The sequence below is a fragment of the Falco punctatus genome, assembly GCF_963210335.1.
Source record: "Falco punctatus genome assembly, chromosome: 1".
Taxonomy (NCBI): Eukaryota; Metazoa; Chordata; class Aves; order Falconiformes; family Falconidae; genus Falco; species Falco punctatus.
In genome coordinates, this window is record NC_137580.1 from 69,524,104 (window position 1) to 69,549,093 (window position 24,990).

The 24,990-nt window shown below is 44.9% G+C and overlaps 1 protein-coding gene across 4 annotated transcripts in view; it reads left to right on the forward strand.

Moving 5' to 3' along the window:
- The window catches only part of CXXC4 (CXXC finger protein 4), a 123,526-nt gene that overhangs the window by 62,654 nt on the left and 35,882 nt on the right, over nt 1–24,990 (forward strand). For 2 of the 4 annotated variants that reach the window (XM_080379731.1, XM_080379733.1), the window contains exon 2: nt 1–24,990. This exon is cut by the window's left edge; it is cut by the window's right edge and continues 22,612 nt beyond it. The exons of the other annotated variants lie outside the window; for them this stretch is intronic. The gene's annotated coding sequence lies outside the window, so the exon portion shown is untranslated. 4 annotated transcript variants of the gene reach the window in all.

Below are 24,990 nucleotides of genomic sequence, written 5' to 3' on the forward strand. Positions count from 1 at the left end.
AAAAGCGCAACACAAATATTTTCTTCTTTTGAGGCCTGAACACACACAGAGACCTTCCTATTTTCATCCAGACATTTAGTACTGCTGCTTGCTGCTTGTTAGCATTTTGGGGTGAATTATGGCAGGCTGTGGGGCTGGTTCTGGCAGCCTGGACCCTGTGTTCCTCCCGCATGGCTCGAGCGCCCTGGGCACGGCCAGGGGGAGCGCAGACGGGAGGGTGGTCACCAGCACCTGCCAGGTAAAGCCTCACAATGTTTGAGAGCTGCTGGAGATGCTGTTTCTAGTCTTGTGGTTTCTATTCCTAGGCATTTTTAAGAACTTAGAGAATGAGTGCAGAAACAGGGGAGGTAAAAGGAGGAGATATAGCAAGGGACATGGAAGCACCACCAGCCATCCATCTAGTCCACAGCACGGTTTCTGGCAGCACCAGCAGCACTGGAGGCTTCAGGAGAATAAGTGGGAATCCCTTACATGGGGAAACTTGCTGTACAAGTTCACCACCCATTTTCAAAGACAGACATTCCCAGCCACCTTAAATCCAGCATTTGCCCAGGTCTGGTGGGGCTGTTGAAATTCCTGCAGTAGTCCTGGTATGCAGAAGGTCCTGGTCACCCCAGGGCATGCAGGTGGCTGTGGCTGTTGCAACATATTAGCTGGTGCTGTGGCAGTGACGGTGCCTGCTGGACTCCGATGTACTGTCACATGTTTCATGCCATGGTAAGAAGGCGGCATTTGCAGGATGTAAAGCTACCGTTTTGTCAGAAACGTCTCATCTTTTGGACCTGGAAATTACATTTGTGTGGAAGCTGAGTACCTCAGGGACTAAGGCCAGGTGGAGAGCAGTTTGGGTTGGGGGAGACATGGAAATCCCACAGCACAGGTGCAGACGTATTACTGATGTTTTTGGGATGTGCTGGACTTGCCTTTGTGTGCTGTACTTACATTTCCTTGTCTGGGACACCCCAGACAGAGGTATGGGAGGTCTACACATGTGTACATGTCCGTGAGCACATAGACACAGAAATACAGACCTTTGTGTGCACATTCAGACTGAAATGGTTTCCAGCCACCTACAAATACTTTGAGCTGCAGCTCCACAACTCACCTTAGATAGCAGCTCAGGACTTGCATTAGTGCATCCTGCACCCAGCAGGACGGTGCCCTCCAGCCCAGTGCAGCCTCTGGTGGGTGGGAAGTGCCTGCTGGGCCTGGGGAGAAGCAGGGAGAGAATCTCTGGAGGATCCGCAGGGAGCATTCAGTGCTTCCAACATCTGTCACTGTAAGTGCTGGATTTTTACCTTGCAATTTGTTTGAGGAAAAAAGTCGGGGAGCAATAAAGTAATAAGCTGAGCGGAAAAAGAATTGTTATCAGAAAATTATTTGTAATGTAGCCTTTAAAATAAATATCCCAGATATTCCTGTGCTTTACAGTGTCATTTCTAACTCTAAAAAGTCAGTGTATAAATCTAATGGAGTAGCTATTCATAAAAGTTCAGCTTGAGTAATAAAAGTAACAATTTTCTGTAATGATATTTTATAGATTTGAATAAGACATATAAAATATTTTTGCTTTTATAGCATATGTAAAGAGAGTAAGTATACTATGCCTATAAAACAGGGATTACTTTTAAATTCTTAAAATATTTCTAGAACAAAGTAAATAATACTCATAATTTTTTTTCTGAAAGACCAATTGAAAGCCACGTAGCAAACTTTTCAACTATTTTATAAGAAAACAATTCTCCTGCAGTTTCAGAGCAGACATAACACACTTCCCTCTTTTATCTTTTAATAAAGGAAATTTGCAGGCTTTCTTCCCCCTTGCTATTGTGTATCCCTCCCTCTGAGCCCTTCAGCCCAGTTCTTTGCTGGTATGTGTTACACGTGAGGAGAACTTGGGCTTTTATCCTCTGTGATGTAATTTTCACAAATGCCAACTGAACATTGCAGAGAAGAGATTTTTCATGAAGTGCAGAGGAGGAGGGAAAACACAAATCTGAAAGGTAAGAGGCTTGGACTTCTGATTTATTTTGTACCAAGTCTGGGGGGAAAAAATACCAAGTTTTAATGGAGATACTGTGAATTGTGCATGAAGGTAAGCAAGATCAGAGCCTTAGTCTCAGACCTGACCCTCTGGCAGAGCAGTGCCACGCTCAGTGCCGCCCTCTGAGTCACAGGGACAGCAGTGGGTCGGTCGTGCCACTGCTGCGCACTCCAGGCTCTGACCACCCTGGCAGAGGCGCCTGGGGACCACACTACTCAGCCCCTGTGGCAGTGTCCCCTGATGGTGCTGTTGCACTTAATGATGGGGTCGTGGAGCACCATCTGTGTCTGGTTGAGCCACGTGTCCAGCAGTGACACGGGCATGCTAGGAAGATCAGGTTTGCGCAGCTAGGATGCCCACGCAAGGGGAATGGGTGGGCAGCTGGGCACAGAAGTGCTTTTACAGCCACAGGGGAGTCAGCCTCCTTGCACAGAGCTGAGGGTGTAACCTGTAATCCTGTGGGAATGCAAAGCCTGGTTAATGTAAATAGCTCTAGTTTGAAAAGCCTCATGAAAGAAACCAGAAAATGCGTGGCTTGCATGTGATTATTTCTAAACCTATTTCTATAGGGTTTCTCTAAGGCATTGCTGAGCATTAATTTTTTGCCTTGTCAATAAAATATGTTTCCAAATTGCGTTGTCCAAATGTGATCTGAGCTACCTTCAGTGGATAGCAGAGGAGTGCAATTTGATTAAGTGATTTTAAAACCCCATAAAATAGATGGTAGGAATGATGGCCGTGTGTGGGGCTGCAGCCTCCTGGCCTGGGTTTTGGCTGACACCCAGGCAGTGCCCAGCACGGCCAGCCACATCCCCTGTAGTTCAAGCCTTCCCTCAGTGAACCAGGTCCTATTTGTTTTCAATCACAGCCCAGCAGGGTAAATTAGGAGCTGAGCAAGCCCATGCAGCCATCAGGCTTGGACTCGCCACCCACCAGCATTCCCCCAGTGGCCTCTCTGCTGGTGTTTATGTGCCTGTTCCTTGCCCGTTTGCTGCCTGCCTGCCTCCAGCATTATATATATATATATGCTGTAACATATATAATGTGTAATTGTATACAGTTAGCTACCCTGCTCTGAGGGCCATGTATGCACACTGGCGGGTGTGCAAGTGGGAATACACAAACACACCTGTGGGTTTATACACATACACACTTGCATACATATTTCCTTTCTACAACTACTTGTAGGGCATGGTAAAAAGGGAGTCTTAAGTAAAAATAAAATGTATATATTTTCATTCATGAGCTTACATATATGTATATATACGCCCACTAGAGATGTTGTGCAGCTATCTCAATTTGCACATCCACTCAATAGTAAATCTTTAGGTCTGTGGCATATGGTACAGCCATAAATACATATATCTGTAGGAAAATGAAAACCGATATGACTCAACATAAAGAGTTTCTTTTTTTCAATATTTTTCAATGTTTCTATTGACTTGTCTATATATTTACATCTACAGGTTGGCTCCTGTACCTAGCTCAGGAGGTATCACCATCACTTTGCCCTCATGCAAGCACAAAATACAGAGTCCTTCACGATGGATATCTCTGTACATATGGCCAGGTCATTATACAACCAAAGGTATCTTTTTATAAGGCTTTTCAAATAAGAAAACCCAGAAAAACCTTATACACAGCACATTCAAGGGCTGCTGGCAGTGGGTCAGACAGACTAATAACTATAAGCAAACCATGGTTTGGGTCAAGCACCAGGTCACCTTTTGGGGGTAAATCTTAAACAAAAAATGTTGGGCAAATTGCTGTGCTGTAACAGAGACGGCAATTCAGAGCCAGTGCTATTGAGGACTTCATGGTTTAAAAATGGGTGAGGTCTGATTTTTTATTTGATTTTTTATTTGACAGTTGGCATATTTCTAAAAAGTCATTGCACATTTCTGAAATTTCATTGCACATCCATGCATCATTACCTGTTTTCTTAGAGCTCGAGGGAGACGATATTGTTGGGGGTTTTCTCTCATGTAGGGAGGCAAGGCAACGAGGCGTAACAGAACCGAAGGATGGCCTTTGGGAGAGCAGCATAGCTTTTCTGAAGCACAAGTCTTTGGTCCAACTGAAAGTCCAAAACAAAGGAGAATCTCTGTCTCTCTCCTTCTCTCTAGCTGTACCTTGGTAATGAAAAGGAAACAGCAAAGGAAGGAAAAAAAGAAAGCAGAAGGAAAAAAAAAAGCAGCATACTATTTTTCTATTTTTAAAACTTGGTCCAAAGTTAAAGAGGCTGGTGAGCAGAAGCAAATACTCTTCAGAAATGCCTGACTGCAATGCCGGGGTGAAATATTCCAGGAAAACAAGACAGAGGAATATTTTTAGCAGTAAATATTGGAGTTGAACGGGACTCGCTCATCTCAAAGAAAATGATGGACAAATGCTGCAGGGCGTGCTGAAGAAAATAAAATGCTTACCCTTTATCCCAAACTCATTCAGCTAGGGACCATTTTAGGAGTTGAACAAAGTTCTCTGAGTTTTTTCCTTTGGCCTTATTCTTTTTCTTTTCAATAGCAAACCAAAAACATGCTAGTGTCTCTGTTGCTGGCTCTTGGACTGGGAACTCCTGGTCTGGAAAAGGGCAGCTGAACTTCATTATTTTGTCAGGGAGTGGAGATGTTCCCAAGCTCAGGGGCTACTCTAGAGCCTTGATCAGTGGCGGGACTTAAAGGTGGGGAAGACAGGGGAAAACCTGCCATTTCAGTAAGCTGGGACCTGCAGGCAGCTCTGCCAAGTCCCTCTCCCAAGGCAGCTTTTCCCTAAAACTGATTCTCATTTATTTTATATTTTACCAATACTCTTCCTCTTTAGGCATGACTGAGTTAGGTGTGGGAGGTTTGGGTGCAGGCTCAGTGGCTAAACTTGGATGGAATTTCTGGGTTTTTGGGGGTGTGGTGGTGTCATGTTATTCAGTTTTTCTCTGAGCTGGTTTCTTGTTCTGTGGTATGGCCGCGCATCCCCTACTCCTGACAAGGACCAAAGGGACTGTGCTAGAAGAGAAAAGCAGCATTTCGCAACTGGGAAGTACTTTTGCCACATTCTTCTGAGTTCTCCAGATTTCAGGAAAGCTTAGGATAGCTTTTTTTTCTTTTTTTTACATCTGGACTGAACAGGCACTATTAACCCTTTCAGATCTCCCATTGCTGCCAATCAAGGGGAAAACAAATGTCTCCATCCCACCTGCTAAACCGCTCTCTGCTCTTGGCTCCAGGTGCTGCCACTTGTGCCTGGCAGGCAGAAAGCTGAGCGAGCTGTCAGTGGCACCTGGGGTGGTGCCCACCTTCTTGCAGCTTTCCCAGGGGGACAGCTTTCCTGGGCAGGTGGGTGGCAGATGCATGGGACTGGGGAGGCTACTGCTTTTGGCCGGATGAGGGATGCTCGCTACACGAAGGCTCCATGTACCCCCGCCTACGCCAAGGTTAATGCAAACCCAAGAGGTGCTCGATCGCATCTGGCCCTTGTGTATCCACATCTGTCTTCCCACCCTCGGACTTCCCTGCCTGTGCCGGGAGCAGCCGCCCTGCGGTCCCCGCGCTCCCCTGGGCTGCGGAGGTGCAGCAGGAGTTATGTTACAGACATGTCGAAAGCCATTAATTAAATTAGAGATCTCTGACAGGGGCTGCAGAAGCAGCTGTGTCATCAATCATCACGCCGCAGGCTGACACGCGGGCCGCATCACACGGAGGGAATTTTTTTCTTTTTAAAGCCAGCGGAGGGCTGTAAGCAGGGGTGCTGTGCGGGAGGGTGGCACTGCGGGGGCTGAGGTACCAGCTGGCCTGGAGACCCCCCCTCTGCACTCAGCAGCGTCTGTGGCCGAGGCGCCTGGGTGTTGCTGCAGTGCAAATTAATTGGCTTCGTCAAATGTCATCCTGTGGCTGCTCATGTCCCTGCGCCTTAATGTGCGTTAATGGGGCCGAGCCCGCGTTTGGCAGCGGGTGAGCGTGCCGAGCGGCTGCCGGCTCACCTGCCAAGCCCTGGCTGGCGTGGGTGGGGAGCCCTGGCCCTGGGGCTCGGCATGGGGATGCCTCCTGCCCTCGCCGAGGTGCCCTGTGCTTGATAGTGTGGTGTGAAATGGAGGAGATATGTGGATCCCAACCGCGCACAAAAAAAAGTGAACTTCTGTTATTTACATGCGGCAGGCCACTCGATAACGAACTTGCCACCTGCCGCCAAACAACTGGCTTTTAGGCAGTTAATCAAATAAGAAAGGCTAAGGGTAGTCACTGCACCCTTTGCAAATAGCAATCCAGACACAAGAGCAAATAATTTGTGTCAGCATGACAAGAGAAAATGGAATGTAAACTTGCTAAACAGCCAACAGATACCGGCTTTTATATGTATGTTTTTCTGTCTCGGCCCAAGGAAAGGACCCAGGCAGGTTTAGATTTGGGATCTATTTATAACGTCAAGTGTTCTCCCCCCTCCTAGCCCCATATTGGCGAGGAGATGAGGAGAAACAGCCTTGCAATATCTTAATGTTCCCTGGGCCAGCTTCTCCACATCCACCTCTCGGTGTGCTACCTACAGAGGAAAGACAAAGCTTCAGCAATTTTATTCAGGCCTGTTTTGCAGTGTAGGTCATCTCAGCAGAGTGTAGAAACAATAGCATGTGCCAATCTCTCGGCACAAATACTGACCCACAAATAATGAATGCTCCTAGCAACCATAGAGAGAAGCAGCAAAACTTTTAACACATTTTTGCGCCAAAAAAAAAAAAAAAAAAAAGAGGTAAAAATGAATTTTGCGCCAGTGAAAAGTGGCCTGCGTGTAGATGATCTGCAAAGAGAAGATTGTCAGATAAATTATTTGTATTGAGTAATTTGATCGTCTCTCCTTGGAAGCCTAATGAATAGGTTATTTTCTGCAACAGCTGCTGTTCAAATTCTCAGGCACAAGTCCACGTGGTCTGGCTGTTCAAAGAGAATTACTGTGCTGGCTTTTTGAAAGTAACTTAAAAAAGTAAAACTAGGCACACTGTTTGTTGACAGGGAGGAAAGATGGAGCGGAGAAGATTTAAGCAGGTGGTAAAATTATCGTGAAGCCCTAAAAATGAGTGGTAAAAAGGGTAATTGTGTGAAGGCACAAATAACTCGCCTGTCACTGGGACTGTAAGAGACCGAACCATTGTGGCTGGCCATGATGTAATTCAGACATGTCATCTGCATTTCACATATGCTACTGTGGAGAGGAAATGCCTCCCAGATGGGCTGTGAGGCTGTACGGCCCCGGGGACCCTGCTGCCAGGTAGGCTATAGCCACGCAGGCACATCAGTCTGAAGCTACTCACCTCTGGTCATCTATTTATATAAGGCCAAATACCATCCGCCTGCATGTGTCAGTGGAGGGGTCTAGGAAAAATATGGCTTTTTGGGTGTGTGTGGAAAGGGTTAAATGCATTTTGCACTTGTGCCATAATTTGCTACTCCGTCATCTGCATTTGCCCAGGAGGAGCCAGATTTCCTTCTGCATTTGTTAGTGCACACTTACCTGCAGTAGGCAAAGGCTGACCTGAACGTTTTTAGGGGTGATACTTGCCCGTGTTTTTCTCTGACTAGGTCTAAATAGGGTAAAGTGTGATCTGCCAACTATAAAACCCTGAATTCTTCCACCCACAGTATAAAGGCACAGCTCTGCACGCCTGCCTTGCTCCCTTGCCCTGCCTGCCCTGCAGATGCTCCCTTCCTTTGAGGAGCTTTGCTCAGGTTGTTGTGCAGTTCAGCACACTCAACTTCCACACACCAGACCTTTTTGCACCTAGAAAGTCAGATTTTTTTGGGGGGGGTTATTTCATTGCTCTCTGCATAATCTGTTCAGAAACCCAGTGTTTTACTTCTCATGCTCTTTTTCTTCCTCTTCTTGTCAAGGTAATTGAGAGGAGACTTGCTGTATGAACAGTGTTAAGTACGGAGTACATATTGAGGTGAAGTGAAAGGTACCTCAGGTAGAAATTGGCCATGAGCTCTCTCTGCCTTGTGTTTCTGCAAGAGTAGATTTAAACAAGCTACTGTAACAGGAGACACTGAGGGTGGATGGATGTGGGCATGCGTGTCTAAGGGAAAGACAACCACCCAGAAAACCCTGAGGAAACAGCCAAATAGACATTTTGTAATGAAGGATTTGGTGGCTAGCTCTTCAAGGGGTGCTTACCACTGTGAGGACCAGCTCATTCAGGATGCTTTGGCACCAAGTCCAAGCTGGATACTGCTTCTTTATGAGGCCATCTCCATTTCTGCAGGTGGTTAAAGGATCGGGACGGCAGGAGGTGGGGTGGGGGGTTAGGAGTGCAACAAGGGGGCCTGGAGGAATGATGCAGCCCTCCCTCTTGTACCAGGACCGTAATCCTAGACTGCGGCATCACCTTTCTTTTGGGATGGAAGCCAGGTCCCACACACCACACAAACCAAGGTAGGCATGCTGGCTTTGTGCCTGCCACCACTGAGCATCAGCTCCAGCCTCTTGTGGTTCGGTCTGCTTGGCTAGTGCTCTTCTGTAAGACACATTGCGCCTGTCCCTCTTCTCATTTGGCTTGGGGAGTGCTGAGAAACCCCTAGCTGCACTGGGGGGGCAGTGAATAAAGGGGACTATTTGCACCCATTTTGCTTTCATAGCTTCTCATGATGGTTGGGCTGAGCTGTGGCGAAAGCTGTGCTTTTCTTTACTAAACTGTCACAGCACTTTCAAAACTAGCCAGCTGCAACAAGGTCTTTTACCATCACATACCAAGTTAACTTCAGTAAGTAGCTAGCACGCCTTGCCCTAGCATTTTCACCAATCCCCAGCACGGTTTCTAAGATCCATCTACTGTTTGTGCCATTTCTTCATACTCTTCAGGCCAGTCCCTCAGCTTCTCACCTCTGCCACCTTCTCTTTGTCTCTCCTCGTCCAGGGTGCTCTTTCTCCTCCCTTTCCAGATCTCTCTTCATTGGCTACTCCTATTCCATACCCCTTAGAGCTATTTAACCACTTAGCAGGAACCAGCCACAGCTGCACCTTATCCACATCAGCCAACCCACCGCCCCTGAAGCCAGCCCACAGCTGTATATTATCAATGTTAATTAACCCAGCTTCATTCCTCTACACTAACCAACTGTAAAGTGAAACCCCACGCCTCTGTCATTTTGGGGGCAGAATCTGCTTTGTTTTTCATGAAGGTCATTTGGCGTATTACAAAGTGTGCTAGTTCATGTTTCATTTGAATTAGCAAAGTGTGCTTATAGATGTCATGTATATTGCTACCGAAAGTTCTCTTAATTATGAAAAAACCTAAAGCTTTTTGCTTTTTAAAACCACATGAATTTTAAGTTTGCTCTTGTGATGAATTCTGAGTGTCTTAATCTCAACAAATATACAGTCTTTGATGTCACCTGCGAAAATTGCCTTCCTGCCAGTTTCAGCGACAGCATTTTGGTCTGAGTGCCGCCTGCCATCAGCAGTCAAGGCTCTCTGCGGCCAGCAAGGAGCACAAGTCCTTCCATACCTGCTCACTCCTCTCTTCTTGCTCACAAAATCACCTTTGATCAAATCATCTTTTGGAAAAATAACCTCCTATCCCATCTTTTTTGTGCTCCTCCTCTTAACCTAGTGCATAAGGATACCGAGGAAGGGCTTCATGACTAGCAAATCTCCCGAGTCACCCCACCACCAGTACCAGGCAGACTAACCACGAGCCGCAACCAAAAAACACTGCAGCACTGGCTTGGATTTTAGCAAGGGGCTAGCACAAGTTCAGAAGCCATCCTTAATGATGCTCCATGCTCAGATAATTCTGCTGAGACACACAGCCAACCCAGAGACAGGTAAACCTTAAGACTGAAGGAGCGTGTGCCAAAAATATGGAGCAGGACAGCACTGTGGCACTTGAGGGCAGATATTGCCACAGGTAGAGTCATCTTTGTCAGTGCCACCAACTGATGTGTCCAGCTATGAAAAGGTGAGCTTCTGGGCATTAAGTTTAAAGACAGGCAGCTGTAACAAATGCTGGGACTTTGAACCAGAGAGAGGTGCATGAGATGCTTGTGCAGACAGTGGGTTACAGATATTGAGACATTCATAAACAGGCTCCAACACAGATCTTGGACTTACAGTCCCCATTTGGTATCCACTAATACCTGCCCTCCTACTGACTGCAAGTCCAGCACATGGAGTCTGACACTCACCTGAGTCACCAGTTTGCAGACATTACCCGTTGTGGGCTGAAACCATATGCAGATCCAAGGGGTCATCTCCTCAAAATGAGGACCTGGATATTAAAGCGGCATTTGCATGTTATAATTATCGTTCAGCGTTGGTACATATGGGCAACACATATAGTAGAATAAGCAGGCTGTAACAGCAGGTGGTGCTTGGCGTTCTCTGTCATATCAGTCACGTTTTGGTTTTTCTGTGCATTTGGATTGATATATATATATATATATAGATATTCTAGACAACTGGGATGCTCTTGTGCAGCAAAGAAGCAATTTTTGTGATGGCTGGTCTGTGTATGGTACCTTTTTTTATCTGGGCTGATTAAGATTCATGTTTCTTTCCTCCAGAAGTGCTAAGGTTCCTATTTACACATGATACAAGATCAATGGGCTAATAATTAAGGCAGTAGTGTGATGCTATTTCAGGTCTATTGCCTGTTTATTTGAAACAGCTGTCTATGGATGTGGGCTGCATGATACAGAGGTTGCCATGGTTAAACCCCATGTTTACTGAGTGTCTGGTAAATAGTTGCACAACTTTCTGTGTAAATGCCAGATAGCACATTAGAGTTTCTTTTGCACGGTTTTACTTAGGCACAAGCCTTGTCCCCATTTTCTGTAACCCTACTGATCTTATTTGCTTGCACATACCTGTACAGAGTGAGGTGAGAAGGAAACATGCCACAGAGAAAGGACTGAATTTATGTTTAGTCCAGACAGGTGGGGACTGAGAGGAGGTGTGAAGCTGGTTTTTGCAGAGATGAAAGGCCACTGCAAGGGAGCTGGGAATAATCTCCTCCATCTCTAGTGGCTAGGAGAAGAGCGGTGGCCTTCAATTGCCGCAAGGAAGAATCAAGTCAGGCATCAAGGAGAGACTTTGTAATGGTAATGATGGTGAGGCAGCAGCCTGCGGAGGCTGTCAAGTCTCCATTGCTGCAGATCTTGAAGAGCAGATTAGATCTAGCTTTGGCAGGAATGATATACTGTAACTGATCCAGTCTTAAATCAAGGAAACAGGTTGGATGACCTCTTGAAGTACTTCGTAGTCCATAAGTCTATTTATGCCATTAATATTTGGAGGCAGAGTCTGATTAAACTGTGGCATACATCAAGCGCTGGAGCAGCTGCTGTTTCTTCCATCCATAACTTGGTGAGAGAGGGCTTAGCAGACCTCTGTGGGAAGCAGGTTGCTCCGAAGGAGGACGGTACCCATGTGCCCGTGTTATGCAGCTCTCAGCGCGGCTCTTTGGAGAGGGACATAAAGTCAGCAGGGTCTGCTGGGCATTGCCAGAGTGGTATCCAGTGCCCACCAGAAAAGCCTTCTCCCGTAACCTGGAGTGAGTCCGAATCCCTTTGTGGGGCACTGGGTACCTGACTGGTGCCAGCAGCGTAGTCCTGCTCTCCCCTGTTCTCACGCCTCATCAAAGGGCAGGGAGATGCTGGCCCTTAGCACGGCCATTCTTTGTTTCCCACGCTCCAGCTGAAGAATTTATTTAAAAAAAAACAAAACAGGAGCAATAACAAATGTAAAAGAGGTGTCTCCCCCAGCAATGGCACACGCTTTCATTCCAGGCGTGTCTTATTTGCGTTCAGTTTTCCAGATGTAAAACAGACCCATGGGGTCAGGCGGCACAGGTTTTCTATTTTTCACATCACTGCACCTGCAGAAGGACAGAATTCGGTATTGCTCACATTAGATGGGGGGAAAGCCTTCCTATTCATGCCATTTTTGAGAATACAGACTTTTCTTGCAGTAATACTAAGAAAAAACCACCCTTTTCTGCTGCGAAGGGCTGCTGTAGGCCCAGGTCAGGCTGTGGGCTGTGAATGACCACGCTTCCCTGCAGCACGTTCTTCTCTGTGAAACAGAGGGAACCTGTGAAAGGCAAAAGCAAGCGGTACAGATTGCACACTGGAAAATGGATTAGCAGATAGATGACTTCTTGAAATGGAAAGGGCTCGCTTCTCACAGGGGCCTGGATTTGCTTATCTGCCATGCAAGTACTTGCATAATAATAGCTAATCTGCATATGATAAATTAATAAAATAGATTTAAGTGTTGAGGAAGCAAAAAAAAAATCTAGGTATTTGGCTCTCTTTTAGGTACCTCAGTTGAAAACATCGGTGGGGGATCTGAGACAAAATTAGTAACATTTGCTGGAAGAGAAGTTTATGCACGTGTGATGGATTCCCAGATTCTTTCTGTGGCAGCTGCATTTTAGCCATCTCTCTCCTGAAATGAGAGCCTGTCCTGTTTGCAGTGCTTTGCAGAGCTGGCTTTATATGCAGCCGCCTTCCTTTCAATATAATAATCCAAAGCTTACAGAGCTGCAAATAAAAAAGCAACCTGTGTAAGCCAGCGTAGAATTTTTTCCTGAGTCCACAGATGATCAAAATGATATTTGTTGGAGAGCATTATTTAGGCTCATTCCTGTCAGCAGTTACTCTAATGCTCAGTAGCTGCGGTATAAAAGAGTTTGGGCAGATGTGCGGGCCGTGGCATGGGTGAGCTCACTTGGACAGTGGGAGGGAGCACAGTAGCCAGGGGAGGCTGGGGAAGCACCCGTGTCCATTCCTGTCTCTGTGTTTCCCAGCTTCGCGTAGCAAGAGGTTTTGATATTGCAGTCACCGCTGTCCTACCGGATCCAGCATCTCAGCTGGCTAATTTGTGCCAGCGCAGTTGCATTGACTGTGGCAGTAACTAGAGGATGGTGGTGGGCTATATCCCCAATTTCCCCTGATTCTCTAGTGGGTTTTGGAGTCTTTTTTTAGGTCCTTGCTGTGACGTGTGGCTGTGTCACAGCTACCTAGCTTGGATAGATCCATCTGTAACACTGCAGCCTCTGCAGAGACAACTGAGCAGCAAAGTACTGGGAGCTCATTTCTATCATGGTAAGAGCCATACCGCCTGCTGGCTGGCCATTTCTAACCAAGCAGTGAACGTGACAGTAAACATTTTCTGCCTTACTTTGCTCCAGCTCTCAGACCATTAAGAGAACACCTTAAAATGTGGGTCTTTCATCCACAGATCTCAAAAGATGTAACATTAATTATGTAAACTTCACATCAGCTCTACATGGTGTTGGCTTTGTAGCAAAATAAAAGCACAAGGGAGGTTTTTTTGTGGGTGGTTTTTTTCCCTTCAGAGTCATATCGCTAGCCAATATGCCAGGCTGGCCCAATGGCCCTGGTCGAGGACCGTGTTTTGCTGTGAGAGGCTGTAAAATTCTGCCTCTGGAGATTATGGTCTAGAAAGTAGAGCAGATAGAGGCAAACGAAGGACAGAGGAGAAAGTCCTAGCAATTAACTCTTCTTGTAAATATCTGTACTTGAAAAAGCTGTGCTTAACCCATCAGGGAACTGACAAATCAGGTGAGCTATAGGCCCAAGGAAAAAACAGCTCAATTTTTAATATCAAATACTCTAAGCAGTAATCACAGTGAGCAGCTTACCAGCAATTCAGTCTGGAATATGTTTGCATTGCTTGTCAGATAATTTTGAGCTGTGGACATATTAATGGAAATTGTGATCTGTTTCAGGACAAATCACAAGCAGGCAAAAGGACTAAATTCAACAAATTGATTCTGTGCCACGAATAGTTCAACTAGAACTAGTTCCTCATTGTAAGATATTGTGCCTTTCTCATTTCTAACTCAAACAAACGTGCTAAGGTGCTGTTGCATTGCTTATCACCAGAAATTTTGATTTCATAAATACTGAATCATGAAACTGAAATTGCATAAAACTTTCTGCATGTGTAAAAAAGGAGTCCTGCATCATCTGGACTCCCTCCCCTAGTGCTCTTCTGTTCTGTGAAAAGGGGACAAGACTAGGTGAGCTTGTCATATTTGAGACTATATCCTTTTCTGCTTGGACTTCGGGGTAGATACTGGCATTAATTGTGGTCCCTTGCTGTAATGCTATGACACGATTATTTTTTCAAATTCAGAAAGATTGGAGGGAGGGATTTTTGACCCAGGTGCCCACTGAACCCTGCTGTACCACTGTTGGCACCCAAGCAGTAATAGATACCAAATTAACCAAACACTTTTTGTAGGTTCGTTTTCCCACAAGTCTGTAAGGAAGTTTCGCAGAAGCTGTGACATTCGTGGTGGGTCTCTGCATTGTAGCTTGCCTAGCCCATGGTGACTTGCACCACGTTGAACCCAGTGGGTTTTCCAGCTTAGCAGGCAGTTTTGCCTTGAAGATCATTTATTGGAGGGGAGCTGAGTCGTACTTGCTGGAGGTGAAAGCCTGTTTTGGGGAAACGCAGTCACTGGGCTCAGGTAGGTTTGACCAAAAGTGTGAAGAACTATTGCTGCCGGCAATGTCTTTCCCCACAATGGAAAGAAGTGAGCATTTAGAGCTGGAAGGGGGCACAAGATGCAGCCACTGAGGCCCTATAAATGTGAACCTGTGAGAGTCAGCTCCCAGGGTCAGGAGTCAAAATAAATTGGTGTGTCCTTGACTCATCCTTTGTTCTCCTATAAAGCCAATGAACAAAACTTAAAACCCCATCAGAAAATTTCAGGTTGATGGCAGCTTAGTGTCTGACTGCTGTAGAACTGGATTTTACCCGAGCAATGTTTTGTCCACACATAACACTGTCTCAACTGGGTTAGTCATTACACATAAATGTTTTCTCTTACACTCCTATAATATTTGCATGTTTCTGTTTGTACTGCTGGCTGCATTCAAGGAGTCCTAAGGGCTGTAGTATTGCGGGGAGGAATAGACCAGCCAGCTCTTACCCAGCAGTCAAGCTCAAGTCATGAAGGACTATGATTTTCACTTACTTTTACTCCACTTGCTGCTCCCTTTTGGCAGCCTGTGCAAAGGACCAGGCCTGCTGATACGCGTCACTTTTGGAAACAGCTCACATCCCTCCAGAATTCTTGCTTGGTGTTCTTTTTTTTTTTTCTTTTTTTTTTTTTATTTCCTTGGCTCTCCAAACGCACTAAAGTGTCATTAAGACAAATGGCAAACATTTCTCCTTTTCTCACATCTGTCAAAACTTCAAAATCTACTTTCATGACATTTCACACAGAATTTTTTTGCGTACCACTCAAAGGACATAGAATCCTCATGAGCCTTGCTTCCATGATTTTCATCTGCCGCATGCTGCTGCCCCTGTATTAAAAATAACAAAAGGGAGGCAGGAGGGGAACAAGTGATCTAAACAGCTGTGGGGTAGGAGGAAAGAGAATTAGGCTGGTACCCACAGAGGGTTTGGAGACGCTCTTTGAATGAAGTGTCTATGTATTACTATCAAGAGGATGCACTCCTGAGCACCTGAGCAGAGTGTTTCCTCAACCTGCACCCCACCAGCGAGGAGGCTGAGCTCTTCCATAGTAAAGAAACCAGAGTCACCAAAGAAAACTCTGTGAGGCTTAGGAGTAGCTTTGCATTTCCAGTGCCCGCAGAGTGTCAGGAACTGAAAGGAGGCTTCATTTTTGGCCCTTAATTTTAAAAGTAATTTGTTGTTTCTGAAATTGCATGCTTGGCCTGCAAATATTAACTGATGTGCTTGCTTCTATTGTCTCTAAATGTACTATTTGCTATGTAATAGTTTCTAATGGTAGAATGAGAACATGGCTTTTTCTCATCCAAAACAGAAGGAAAAATGTACCAAAAATTGCTTAAGTGCCTCATTTATGGAGGAAAAAAGTGGACAGCCATTTGTCTTAATTCAGGGCTGGGAAGCTAGTGGTGCTGGTAGCTCAGGTTCTCCCCTGTTAAACACTACAATACAAATAGTCGCTACCTCCTCCCCATCCTATGCACAGGGGAAGTACATCTGCAAATGGACCTGCTGGCCTGTGATAGCTTGGATAACCGCAATGCAGGGAACAAGGTGCTGGGCAAGTCTCCATTAGTTTGTTAGAGGCCACCCATGAGCAAAAGACCTACTTTCAGTCTGAGAGATGCTGAGGAACAGCTCTGCTAGCAGCAGTTTGAAAGCACCCAGGCATTATGTAGGGCCACTGCTGCCAGGAAAGAGTATTTTAGCTTGATTACAGAATACCAACAGCTATAGTTGTTGTAGGATGGTTGGTTTTCCATCTTCAGGATACATACTATTCCATCTGAATACAGCCTTTACTTATAGATTGAATGATTTATTTATAGTTCATTTTTATTTATTTATTTATTTATTCATTTATTTATTATTATAATACAGTAGCCACTGTTAGAAAACCACAACAGCTACTCTTAAGGAGTAACCATTAATGAAGACCCTGAAAGGTCAATGTATGACATCAGAAGTGTTAATTTTGTATAAAACGTGGAACTTGGGTTTGGTACTACACAAATGAACAGCAATAAAATGATAATGTTTGTTGTCAGGATAGAGCACACCATCACTGAAGTACCCAGTGATTGGTCCTTTGGCACCGGTACACCAGGCAGTGTTTCTGGTCTAAACCAGATATCAGAAATTCAGAAAAAACCCAATCAGCAATACTAGTACTGCCTAGCTACCAAACTAGCCAATAAAGAAAACTACATCTTGTTATTTCCTTGTCTACTTCTTTCACTTTTAACCTTGTGTGTCAAGACCCATATGTGCATGTGTGTGTGTGTATATGTATGTATGTACATATATACATATATGATGGTGCTGTACATATATATTCAGGTTTTTTTATAGCCCTAACAGCGGACAGTGCCCCATGTCCATCTGAGCAGCGCAATATGCTGGATGGCAACTTGGCAGTCACTTTTTATGCTCCTTTAAAGTAGGGAAGGAGACCATCACCTCCAGGTGACTTCCAGCCTTGTGGGACCGCTGGTGCTTCATGGCCCCTGCCCAAACCACCACAGCTCTTGTGAGCGGCCTCACAGGTCTGAGTTAGGTGAGACCTGCACCTCCCTCCTACCTGAGATGTGAGGCACAGACCAAATTACCTTTCGCTGCCTCCACTGAAGTCAAAGTTCAGCTTTCTGCAGCAGCAGCGGCCAGCAGGAAGCCTAGAAAACAGTTTGACATGGTAGGCATCGGCACAGAGAAATGCACTTCTGACTTGATACGGAGCCTTGTACAGGTTTTCTAATATGTTTTCCAAATGCAGTGGGTACGGCAGAAACTGATGAAAGCTTGATTTTACTTGGAGTGGGGGGAAGGAAAAAGGAAGATTGGTTAATGTGCTTCAGAGAAGAAGATCCTCCAGGAGGAATGTTTCCAGGTAGTCATCTACCCTACTTTTACCTTTCATGTTGGATGCCATCTTTTACTAAATTGCCAAGATTTTAATTCACATGAATAGAAGCTTCAGAGTGCTCAAACTTCAGGAACTCGGTGCATGTTTGGGGGGCCTAAATCTCAACTAAGAATAGTTTTGTGGGTTTTCATACCACTGGCAAAATGTAAATGTGGTTGGTGCAATGTCCACTCATTATCACTGAACCAAAAAGCAGTCTCAGTTTCTGCTGGAATCCTATTTAACAGAAAAATAAGAATGTCTTCTGTTGCAGACATACTATGTGAATGGATGCTTCTGCCTTGATCTTCGTGTCTCACATTCCTGTTGATTACCTGTCCTATTTCAGGACTGTTTACATTAGGCCATAAGCTAGTACAATCATTAGTGTGCAAATAAAAGTAGGTATTTACCTCAAGAATTAAGCATATAAAACACATGATTAAAATAATGGAGGTTTATAGAAATGGGGAAAACTGCATGAATTGAGTGAAAAACTGTGGTTTGGGGTGAACAAGCTTCACTGAAGATAAAAGACAGGGCTAAATCACACAAGTGAAAATAATCAGAATTCCTGTATAAAGTGATGCTGATATATTCTGAATGTCACATTACACTGCACAGTGCTATGCCTGCTCTGAAAAGGCTCTTTGATTACAGTTGCTCAACCCCTCAAGTATGGGAGAGGTGGGCACTGTTTAAGCAACAAATCATGTTATTGAAGATGCAGTGCAAATGGGAAGTTCATCTCCTAGATAATTAGCAAGACTTACCTGTGATATTTAATTATCTTTGTGTCTATTTAAGGCTAACAGTGGGAAGGTTTAAAGGAGGGGGTTCTAAAATTTTTTGTTAAAACTATTACCCTTTTAAAATATTTCCTTCTGCATTATCTTTCCTTTCCAATGCTTGTACAGTAAATTTCTTTTGGCTGTTTTGTACTTCTGAGCCAGTGACCTCCTCTTCCCATGCTGTTGTCAAGGGTGGCAACCGGTTCTGGAAATCTCTTCCTAATTATCAGCCCTTCCCAAGGATCTGCAGATGGTGCCAACGGCTGCTGACTGATGTCCGAGTTCAGCAGTCCCGGGGGAGTGGAAACACCTCACATGGGGCCGAGGAGCCGGGAGTGGGGGTACGTTGGAGGTTTTGCCGTCGGGGTCGGAATGGTGGCGTGTCAGCAGTCCATTGCAATTTGGCAGGCAAAAATGATTTTGGCAGCTTCATCTTCTCCTTCCTGTTGCCTGTCAGAAAGGGGACCCATCCCCTCAGGCGTCACTAGAGACATCCTGCACTGGGATACGGTTAAACAGAGAAGCGTGCACGCAAGCCAAAACTCAGTTCCTGAATTGAATGAGAAAGCTCTGCCCATGGTGGTTTGAGTGTCCTGGCGAGTGCAACCCGGGCCTTTGTTAGCTTTGTGAACTGCTGGCCTAGCTATTGAAGCTAAAAATAATTCTTTCCTTGAGAGCTTTTCTCCCACAGTTTTCTTTTCAGGACTTGGCACTGAATAAAGTAACTTTAGAAAAAAATCAACAAAATAGGGCAGAGTTTCAAGCGGAAAAACTGAAAAGCCCTCTTAAGCTGCGGCCACACACAGACGCATGCTCCCAGCTGTCCTGGATCCCGCCCCTGCAAAGTGTGCTGCCTGCTTTACCCTAGATGTTTTCTTTCTTTTAGATGGTACTAACACATTCATTAGCAGAGCTCTGAAGAATGATTTTAGATCTGATATCACCTCAGCCACCAGTTCTCTTTCATACCCTCGTACGCTTTTCCTATGCCAGGCATTCCCAAGGGAGTCAGATTTATTAGTGTAAGGCTGGGAGGGCTTCTCTGTGCTGCCAAAAATGCATTGCTCCTTTGCAGCCAGGATCTCCAGGATTCATCTGGCCAGGGTGCCCTCCTGGGACACCTCCTTGGTCGTCCTGCCACTGCCTGCCTTCCACTGCTCTTCTTCTTAAAGGCAGAGTCAACTCACCTCTGTGCAGCCCAGCTCTAACAACTCATTGCCTTTTTGAAGGGATAGCCAAAATTACTGTTGTCCTCAGCAAAGCTCATCATCTCCTTAGGAAAGTTCAAGGGCTAGCTGTGTGGATTCAGAAGCTACTTGGCTTTGCAAAACATGTTTTGCAGTTATGAAGAAATTCATAAATATCACAAGTGATGATTTGACAAGCAAAAAGAGCCGGGTTCCTTAAATAAACTATTACCAACAAAAATCTGTGATTGTCTCAAATATTTATTGAGAGAAAAGCATGAATGATAAAATGAACTAATATTCTAAACTAAAATGTTTTCTTGGCAGATCCACACAAAAAAAATCGTAAAAAAATTGTAACATTAGTGGCAAAATATTAGAAATCATTCATTTTTTCCTAAACAAAAATAGAATATTGAAAAATATGTGAAATGTGAGGAAAGAAATGCTTTTTTAGTATTACAGTGCCCTGCCACATTCCCCACAAACAGACGATGTGTTTGTCAAAGACCTCTAGGCTTATGTTCTCAAGAGCAGCTGGATGTATGTGCCATAATTTACTATTAATGAGCAAGAATGTGGTGTTTCAAGTGTTTTATGTTACATGGAGGTAGATGTTTAGAAAATTACATTGTAGCTGTTCAAAATTAAATGAATGTTCCTCCTGCCACTGCTCGAAAGGTAGAGTAACTGAACTCCTTGCTCCCGTTTGCCTTTAAAGTGATACCCACTTCTTTCTGGTTTTTGATTTTTAGATGATGCATTTCTTGCATGGAGAGAGAAAAACCAAAAAAATCTTTCCTGAATGTCTGCTTTTGTAAAGTGTCAGCTTTGCTTGTCACCCAGTGACAGGTGTTAAAAACTCAGGAGAACCATTTTGGATGATCAACATCCCAGGATGCATCTGCATGGCTGGCTTTGTGATCAATGCATGCTATTTTATTTTTTTAAATGATTTTATTTTATTTAGCTGTAAACCTTCTCTGCACCCACACTTGGAGTATTGCATAGCAGAGCGACACACAAGAAATGGCTTCTCTCCTAGAAAACCAACGGTTCATTTTAGTTGAGAAACCTGGAGCCATGCATAAGCACTTAGGCTTGCTCGGTCTCTCTCACTTCCTTTTTTTTTTTTTTTTTTTTTTTAATATCTTTCTGCTCTTATAGTGCCAAAGGAAAAATTCAGTCAGAGCTGAGCCTCTGCACAAAATACAAGAGGTTTGCTGGAGTCCCCTGCTGTGCAGGGAAGAAGCATCAGCTGATTGATCCACCATGTCATTTTACCTTCTCCCAAGATTTCACAGCCTTAAATGTCTTTGTCTGTAAAGATCCTAAAGCAGGTGTAAATATGATTGAGGTTTTACATTGGAAGAGAAAATCAAATGTAAGCTTTAAGGGAAAGAGAGGTGTGTGTGGAGGAAGCAGTAGCTGCATTCATAGGTGACATTTCTGGATCTGAGAACATACTCGCATTTTGCAGTTTTAGAGATCTGGGAGTGAGAGGTTTTGAACATCTCCCCCTCTCCTTCTGATGAGTCTCAATTTACCACGTTTACATCCTTTTTGTTTGGAAAAAGCTTGCTGCTGTGTACGTCGCACATGCCACGCTGCATCCTTGCAGCCCCAGCCCTTTGTGCTCAGTGTTTGCAGATGGATGGCTTTTTCCATCATACATCACGGCTGTGACAGCAGACTGATGATCTACAACTCCGAGTGCTGTAGCTCTGATGATGTGGCTGTGGCTGTAGTAATAATGTGGGCCTACTCCAGGGACAGCAATGCTGCACGGGGTTTTTTTAAAGGCGAAGCGAAAGGTTTAAATCCCCTCTTGTTTCCTATCTGCCTCCCTCCCCAAAGCTGTTTCAAGTACCAGATCAATGGAAAAGAAAAAAGATTAATCCCTTTTCTGCAGAAATATCATCACTGGTGTGAGAGAGCTCACTGGTTTAGGCACTGGACAGGTTATCACAAAATCAAGCTTTGTAAATACAGAATCGGGCAGAAATGCAAAGGGAAGTCTGACTTTTGGATCTCTTACCCTGACAGGTAAATATTGTCATATTGGAATCAGAACGAACTTGTCTTCTGTGTGGCTGCAGTTTGATCGACTCTTGCAGTTTTTCCATAGGCTCATGTCTCTAGCCTTCATTAAAACTCCAGCTCCTGCAGGCAAGTGGGTTTGTTAAATCACATCTTTCCTAAGTAAATAAACATTACTTTCTTTGAAAGGAAATGTAAACTCTTCAAATCGTGACATCAGTTACCCACAGAGGTTCAGAAATAAAAAGGTCAAGGAAAGGACTCGCATTTTATTATCATATGTCCTGGGTTTTAAACCATTCCACTGATGTAGGGTTGAGCCGTGATGCTTGATTGCTGGGGGGTAGCTCCAATACGGAATTCAGATCCTCACCTGGCAGTCACTGCCTCGCTGCAGGCTGGCAGCTGGCGGTGCCAAGCCAGGAGCCAAACTTCTTTCTCTCCATCTCCTAATGCATTAACCAGAAACACACTGCCTGCTTTTAGCAGGACGGATGGTCCCAGCGCTGGGGCTGCCTGTTTACACACAGACCCCAACCCCTGCTGCCAGCCAGGCTATGCTTGCAGCCACGGGACACCGCACCTCATCCAAAGCCCAGGCAGATGAAAGGGGAAGACATGTATTGACTTCAGCAGGATTCAACTGGAGCCTGAGCGTCACGGAAAATTTGGGAGTACTGCCTGTGAACACTGATAGAAACAGTGCAATGTGCTTTTCTTGTGTGTGTTTTTTGTTGGGTTGTTTTGGATTTTTTCTTTTTAAAGCATGGATTTCAGTTAAGGCCAAAGGGTTTTAAAAAATGAACTCAAAATCAGACTCTGAATTAGTGAAAGTAAAGTCATTTCATCTTCCCTCTGGGAAATGAAACAAAAAATGCACTAGCAGATGTATCTGATAGTGTTAATTAATTAAGCTACAATCATTTGCAGAGGACCTTATGCACATGTGACACTGAAAAGGAAAAAGCAGTGCAGGTGACCTGAACCCCAGCTCTGGCTGAAGGAGGGAGGAGCTCCTTGCATGTCCTCTACACAAGCTCCTTCCTTTGCTAAGTTGCTGTCCTAGTACTGTAATAGGAGCAGTAGTAGTAGTAGTAGTAGTAGTAGTAGTAGTAGTAGTAGAGAAAAGGTAAAGGATGAGGTTTATTTGCCCATATGAAGCAAAGTGCATCTTTTGGTAAACAGGGAATATTCACCAAACACTATTGCTTTGCTAAATTGCATATGGTCAAGATGAAACATACCATGTTGTGTGCTGGCTCCAGAGGGGTCAGCTTGCTTCTGATCCAGCTCTTTTGCTGGCCTCAAGGCTGCTTTCCTGTTGCCTTCAGCTGGCAGAGGTCAAGCCTTGTCCAAAATGTCCACACACACCCTCAGAGAGTAATCTGGGATTTGTAGCAGTCAAATTGTTTCCTCTGCCATCTGAGAACAGGACAGAAAGACCAAGAACTGCCCAAGTCTGGCTGCAGTCCCTAAATGCGTGTCACAGCCAGGCATGGGAAAGACCAGTTGCAGGGCTGTCTCTCTCCATTCCTGGTGAGAAAACCCAGTTGGGAACCAAGGACAGAGTGGCTTGACAATCCCCGTCACTACTGACCCTGCTGCAGCAAAAACTGCCTGTTGCTGAGATGCTCTTACCTGGATAGTTTCTATCCCTCCCACATCATCTGCTCTTTCTGGGGTGTCTTGTCCTACTCACAGACAGGTGAGAGGAGGTCCTCAGTGGCTTGGCCACAGTCTCCAGCCTGGCTGCTAGAGGATGGCTCGGACAGTTTCCCCATGGCCTTTGGGGACCCGGTGTCTTGTCCCTCCTGGCATCTCTGCAGTGGTGGCCACTGTCTGGGCTCCCTTGGCAGACTGCTCCTTTACCCATTTGATCTTGGCGAGTTTTCTGTAATATTTAACCTAATTTTTGCCTACTGGAGTGAAAAACCTGTTATTTCCCATTCTGTCCTCACTGACTAATGAGAATTGGTCCCAAACTTCTTCATAATGTCTCTTAACATGCTTGTAGACAGTTATGTGTCCCTTCAGCCCTCTCTTCTCCAGTCTGAACATGCCTTTCTCTGACAGGTCTTATCTTCCAACTTACTACCTTTGTTTCTTTCCTGTGAACTCTTCTCAATTAATCTTCAAAAAAATGTGCCCCCACACCAAACACAGTGTGCCATTGCCTCTGTTGCTGAAGGAAAGCAGCATAATTAGCATAATTATCTTGCCTGTTTTTCCCCCAGCTCTGCTATTAACCGCTTTACTGCTGGGGCACCTTGTCCAGCTAGTAGCAAGGAAATCCAGATTTCTCCCGAGCATGGGTTGACGTAGGGTTTGACTGGCTGGCTGTTCGCTAGGACTCACTTTTACAAGTCCCTGCAAAGGCAGATAGCACCTTGCAGGCAGAGTTCAGTCCCTGCCTTTGGGCAGATCTTGGCTTCAGAGAGCGATGAGGAAAGTATTGCAACCTGGGAAAAGCCCTGGGGAGCCCCTGCCCCAAAGATGCTCAGGGTGGCGGATGGCTCCATGTTGGACGCCAGCCCAGGCAAATCCAGCAGCTGTGCCGATGCCTCCCTGGCATGCCTCCAGGGTGGCAGGGCTGCAAGGTGTGATGGTTGTGAAAAGCTTGCTGCCTCCGGCTGCTGGCAGGGAAGCTGGCTTCAAAATGGCAACACGGAGAGTTCACACGTGTCGTGAAGTGCTGCTGCCTGGTTGCAGTTGTGGCACCCAGCAAAGCCCGTCGCAGCCAGCTGGATGTTGCATCTGTCAAAGAGCAGCACTGCAGGCTTGCATTGCTCTTAGGGTTTTAATGGTGACCTCTAGATCCTATAGCAAAACAACACTCTTCCCAGCATTTTCTATTGCCATGCTATGGTGGTGCTTTTCATGATTCTCTGTACTTCACTGGATCTCAGGACATTCCTTCAATTTCCCTCCCAAACACCATGTTATACTTTAATCCTTCCTTCTCAATATTTGCATATTCTACTACCATTTGAATGGTACCTAAATAGGGACTTGCTCTTAAAAGCGCAGGCAGATTTGAACGTCTGACTATGCCAAGAGCTGCTAATGAAAATACCAACTAGCATGGGGGAATAAACTTGCCACCTGTGGAGTCTTGTTTGGCATCCTCATTCAGCCTAATAAAGAATCATTCATGTTTAATTGCTACATTTGATTGTTTAATTACAGTTATTTTACATGCCATCTTGTAGTTTTGTCTTGGCTTTAGATACTATCTGCTACCTTAGTCTTTTTGAATAGTGAATTATACTACAATAGAAAATTATTTTAGCCAAAAAATTAGAACTATGCCTTTAGATTGTAATCAGTTTTAAAAAAAAGTTCATAAACCCCTTTCTATTTGATATTGCTGTACAGATTCAAATCTAGGCTTTTTTCTGTGCAACAAGAATTGTACGAATAACTCTCTCAAATGCTCTTGCAGGACCACAATATGAGTAGCGTCATCTTCTCACTGAAGTTTTATCAAATTAAGTTTACTTTGTTTAAATGCCAATTCATTTTAACCACTGC